This window comes from Oncorhynchus masou, chromosome 2 (genome assembly GCF_036934945.1).
Source record: "Oncorhynchus masou masou isolate Uvic2021 chromosome 2, UVic_Omas_1.1, whole genome shotgun sequence".
In the NCBI taxonomy this organism is placed as follows: domain Eukaryota; kingdom Metazoa; phylum Chordata; class Actinopteri; order Salmoniformes; family Salmonidae; genus Oncorhynchus; species Oncorhynchus masou.
Genome location: NC_088213.1, coordinates 8,734,061 through 8,740,060, shown reverse-complemented (window position 1 = coordinate 8,740,060; position 6,000 = coordinate 8,734,061).

Below are 6,000 nucleotides of genomic sequence, written 5' to 3'. Positions count from 1 at the left end.
ACATCGTAGAGCTACAGTACATCGTCCCAGCTACAGTACATCGTCCCAGCTACAGTACATCGTCCCAGCTACAGTACATCTTCCCAGCTACAGTACATCGTCAGAGCTACAGTACATCTTCCCAGCTACAGTACATCGTAGAGCTACAGTACATTGTCCCAGCTACAGTACATCGTCCCAGCTACAGTACATCGTCCCAGCTACAGTACATCATAGAGCTACAGTACATCGTCCCAGCTACAGTACATCGTAGAGCTACAGTACATCGTCCCAGCTACAGTACATCATCCCAGCTACAGTACATCGTCCCAGCTACAGTACATCGTCCCAGCTACAGTACATCGTCCCAGCTGCAGTACATCGTAGAGCTACAGTACATCGTAGAGCTACAGTACATCGTAGAGCTACAGTACATCGTAGAGCTACAGTACATCGTCGCAGCTACAGTACATCGTCCCAGCTACAGTACATCGTCGCAGCTACAGTACATCGTCCCAGCTACAGTACATCGTCGCAGCTACAGTACATCGTCCCAGCTACAATACATCGTCCCAGCTACAGTACATCGTCCCAGCTACAGTACATCGTCAGAGCTACAGTACATCGTCCCAGCTACAGTACATCGTCCCAGCTACAGTACATCGTCCCAGCTACAGTACATCGTCCCAGCTACAGTACATCGTCCCAGCTACAGTACATCGTCCCAGCTATAGTACATCGTCCCAGCTACAGTACATCGTCCCAGCTACAGTACATCGTCCCAGCTACAGTACATTGTAGAGCTACAGTACATCGTCCCAGCTACAGTACATTGTAGAGCTACAGTACATCGTCCCAGCTACAGTACATCGTCCCAGCTACAGTACATCGTCCCAGCTACAGTACATCGTCCCAGCTATAGTACATCGTCCCAGCTACAGTACATCGTCCCAGCTACAGTACATTGTACAGAGCTACAGTACATCGTCCCAGCTACAGTACATTGTACACAGTACAGAGCTACAGTACATCGTCCCAGCTACAGTACATCGTCCCAGCTACAGTACATCGTCCCAGCTACAGTACATCGTCCCAGCTACAGTACATCGTCCCAGCTACAGTACATCGTCCCAGCTACAGTACATTGTCCCAGCTACAGTACATCGTCCCAGCTACAGTACATTGTCCCAGCTACAGTACATTGTCCCAGCTACAGTACATCGTCCCAGCTACAGTACATTGTCCCAGCTACAGTACATTGTCCCAGCTACAGTACATCGTCCCAGCTACAGTACATTGTAGAGCTACAGTACATCGTCCCAGCTACAGTACATTGTAGAGCTACAGTACATCGTCCCAGCTACAGTACATCGTAGAGCTACAGTACATCGTCCCAGCTACAGTACATCGTCCCAGCTACAGTACATCGTCCCAGCTACAGTACATCGTCCCAGCTACAGTACATTGTAGAGCTACAGTACATCGTCCCAGCTACAGTACATCCCAATGGATAAGGACATATGGACGTTTTTTAATAACACAGTCAGAAAACAAATGTATGTTCAAGTAAATGTCAATATTTTTATAGACTCTGAATTTTACACTGGAGTGACAGGAATAACAGAACAACTTATTAACTATCTGGGTTCACCTGCTGTGAAATGTTTTGTTGGGTTGGTAGAGAAACATTTCAGTCCTGTAAACAAGAGAAACTCTGTGTCTGTGTCCTAAATTGCACTCTATTCCCTATATGGTGCATCTCTGGGAGTAGGCTGCCCGCCCTGGTCTAAAGTAGTGCAACTGTGTCCTAAATTGCACTCTATTCCCTATATGGTACATCTCTGGGAGTAGGCTGCACTATATAGGGAATAGGGTGCCAGCCCTGGTCTAAAGTAGTGCACTATATAGGGAATAGGGTGCCAGCCCTGCTCTAAAGTAGTGGACTATGTAGGGAATAGGGTGCCAGCCCTGGTCTAAAGTAGTGCACTATATAGGGAATAGGGTGCCAGCCCTGCTCTAAAGTAGTGCACTATGTAGGGAATAGGGTGCCAGCCCTGCTCTAAAGTAGTGCACTATGTAGGGAATAGGGTGCCAGCCCTGGTCTAAAGTAGTGCACTATATAGGGAATAGGGTGCCAGCCCTGCTCTAAAGTAGTGCACTATGTAGGGTATAGGGTGCCAGCCCTGGTCTAAAGTAGTGCACTATATAGGGACTAGGGTGTAATTTGGTACGCACACTATATGATTATAATGATTAATTAAGGATGTGGATCACAGAATTGTCTATCACTGTCTTTCCCCCCTCTGTCTCCTAGAAACCAGCTTGCTTTGACTTGATGTTGACCAACGTCCTCCCATTATTGGCCATTTGTTCAAGGTCCTTTGTAACATGCAGACAAGGGGTCACTTTACCCAGGGTGCTCTCTGCCCAAGGGTGCTTTCAGATGAGGATACTAATATATGTTAAACAATGTTGCTTATTCAGATGATGTCCTATTTAAACCGTATATATATATATAAAATACCATAACACACAAAGCGAACGTGGGTTGTTGATGATGTGTTTTATTATTAGTGATCGATGAGTAACTCAATAACTGTTTCAGGTTGAATTAAACACTCAATCAGGGAATGAGTTTGTTCCTTCTGGTTCGCTACTACATCTGGTCTGAAGGCACCGAGGGGAGAAAAAAAAATGAAACAAATTAGAAATGATTCAATGGAGAATAAAATAATAACAATGACTTCTGTTGCACCATGTTTTCAGTAACGAGACAATTTACTGGTCAGCACTCACAATCTCTCTCTCCTCCTCTATCTCTGGTCAGCACTCACAATCTCTCTCTGTCTATCTCTGTCTAGCTCTCTCTCTCTGTCTCTCTCGCAATCTGGCTCCCCCTCTAGCTCTAGCTCTCCCTTTCTCTCCATCTATCTCTCTCTCTCTCTCTCTCTCCATATATCTCTGTCTCTCTCTCTCTTCCCTCTATCTCTCTATCTACTGCTGGAGTCTCTATCTCTCTCTCTGTCTACTGCTGGAGTATACTGTACACAGTGTGTCAGTTTCTATAGTTGATATCATTTATATTGTGTCATGTATGTCTACTCTACTGTATGCTAACTCTCACTACCAACCCAACCCAGTTCTCTCTTCTGAGTTTAGTCCAGCCTTTCAGCCTGGCCTCATAGACTAGACGTAACATAGTTAACACAAATGAGTATGACATGTTATATTTGGTATGGTTACATAAGACAGAAGGTTACTTCTGAAAAATGAAGGAAATTGGTCTGGGAGGATGGGGTGGTGTATAACGAAACGTCTAGTAACATCACTGGTTCCGTGTTCTAATCAAATCACGGACAACTTGAGCATTTCAGCTAATTAGCAACTTTACAACTACTTACTACTTGTCAGCTACTTAGCATGTTAGCTAACCCTTCCGCTAACCATAAACGCTAATTCTAGCGGTCCAAACTAATGCACAGTACACTGTGGCCTGAGCCAGATAATCACTTTGTTTTCTATTCTCTATTTAATGACTACTCCTTCAGAGGTGAATCCTGTAACTCCCACTGAAGCCACGTTTTAACATAGTCACCCGTAGACGTCAATGAGTAAGGATTCATCACAACCCTTCAGGGTATTCACCACGTCCTCATTTCAAATCAAAACACCCAATGATCAGCAACAGGAGAGGTCTTGACAAGAGGCTCAGCCCTGAGAGAGAAAAGAGGAACTGCAGAATGATGGTAGAAAAGAAAAACAAGATATCTGACATTTCAAATAGACACTGTTCTGTACAAATCAAATAAGAAGCCTGTAAAACCAGCTGGGCCTATTCCCCTTTTTTAGGCCTCCAGATACTTGATAAGTTCAGTATTGTAAACATACCACCAGCCTCAACCGTATATATCCTTCTACAAGATACTTGATATGATATATACACCGAACAAAAATATAAACGCAACATGTAAAAGTGTCCCATGTTACATGAGCTGAAATAAAAGATCACTGGAATGTTCCATACGCACAAAAAAAGCGTATTTCTCTCAAATGTTGTCCACAAATTTGTTTACATCCCTGTTAGTGAGCATTTCTCCTTTGCCAAGATCATCCATAAACCTGACAGATGTGACATATCAAGAAGCTGATTAAACAGCATGATCATTACACAGGTGCACCTTCTGCTGGGGACAATAAAAGGCCACTCTATAATGTGCAGTTTTGTCACACAACACAATGCCATTGATATCTCAAGTTTTGAGGGAGTGTGCAATTGGCATTCTGACTGCAGGAATGTCCACCAGAGCTGTTGCCAGATAATTAAATGTTAATTTCTCAACCACAAGTCGTTTCTGATCATTTGGCAGTACGTCCAACCGGCCTTACAGCCACAGACCACGTGTAACCACGCCAACCCAGGACCTCCACATCCGTCTTCTTCACCTGCGGGGTCGTCTGAGACCAGCCACCTTTGCCAGCTGATGAAACTGTGGGTTTGCACAACCAAAGATTTTCTGCACAAACTGTCAGAAACCGTCTCAGGGAAGCTCATCTTGTGTGCTCGTCGTCCTCACCAGGTTCTTGACCTGACTGCAGTTCAGCATCGTAACCGACTTCAGTGGGTAAATGCTCACCTTTTATGGCCACTGGCATGCTGGAGAAGTGTGCTCTTCTCTGGATGAATCCTGGTTTCAACTGTACCGGGCAGATGACAGAGATTGTGTATGACACAGAGATACCGTGACGAGATCCTGAAACCCATTGTCGTGCCATTCTTCTGCCGCCATCACCTCATGTTTCAGCATGATAATGCATGACTCCATTCACAAGGAACTGTACACAATTCCTGGAAAATGAAAATGACCTGCGTTCTTCCATGGCCTGCATACTCACCAGACATGTCAGCCATTGAGCATGTTTGGGATGCTCTGGATTGACGTGTACTACAGTGTTCCAGTTCCCGCCAATATTCAGCAACTTCGCACAGGCAGGCAGGCCAGGCGCATGCATGCTGACAAGGTCGCCAGTTGTACGGTGTTTCCTCCGAAACATTGCTGCTTCCGGGTTAAACGGGCATTGTGCCAGGAAGCAGTGTGGCTTGGCAGGGTTGTGTTTCGGAGGACTCATAGCGCTTGACCTTCACCTCTCCCGAGTCCATACTGGAGTTGCAGCGATAGGAGAAGACTGTAACTAACAATTGGATATCACAAAATTGGGGAGAAAAAGGGATAAAAAGTACAAATATATATATATATAATTTGCACAAGAGAGGACTGGGACAACAGCCTGATCAACTCTATGTGAATGAGATGGGTCGTACTGTATGAGGCAAATGGTGGTCACACCAGATACTGACTGGTTTCCTAATCCACGCCCCCTACCTTATCTGTGACCAACAGATGCATATTTGTATTCCCAGTCATGTGAAATCCATAAATCAAATCAAATCAAATGTTATTTGTCACATACACATGGTTAGCAGATGTTAATGCGAGTGTAGCGAACTCCCGAGCTGACAAGGTACAAAGGTACAAATCTGTCATTCTGCCCCTGAACAGGCAGTTAACCCATTGTTCCCAGGAAGACTTGTAGGATTATATTGAAAATAAGAATGTGTTCTTAACTGACTTTCCTGGTTAAATAAAGGTAAAATTTAAAAAAAAAACTCTGTCATTTAGGTCATCATTGTGGAGTCCTACCATGTTGTTGATCCTGCCTCCGTTTTCTCCCATCTTCTCTGTAGCTGTTTTAAAAATTAATTTATAATTTATTTTTCCTTCCTGTCCTGCTCAGTTCAGAAGGACGACTGCATTTTTTGATTTGTCTGGGTGGTTTAATAAATCATCCACAGATTAACTTGACCATGCTTAAAGATATATTCAATGTCTGATTTGTTATTGTTACACATCTACCAATCACTGCCCTTCTTTATGACGCTTTCGATAAGCTCCCTGGTCTTCGTAGTTTAATCTGTGCTTGAAATTCAATACTTCACTGTGGTGCCTTACAGATGTTGAACAT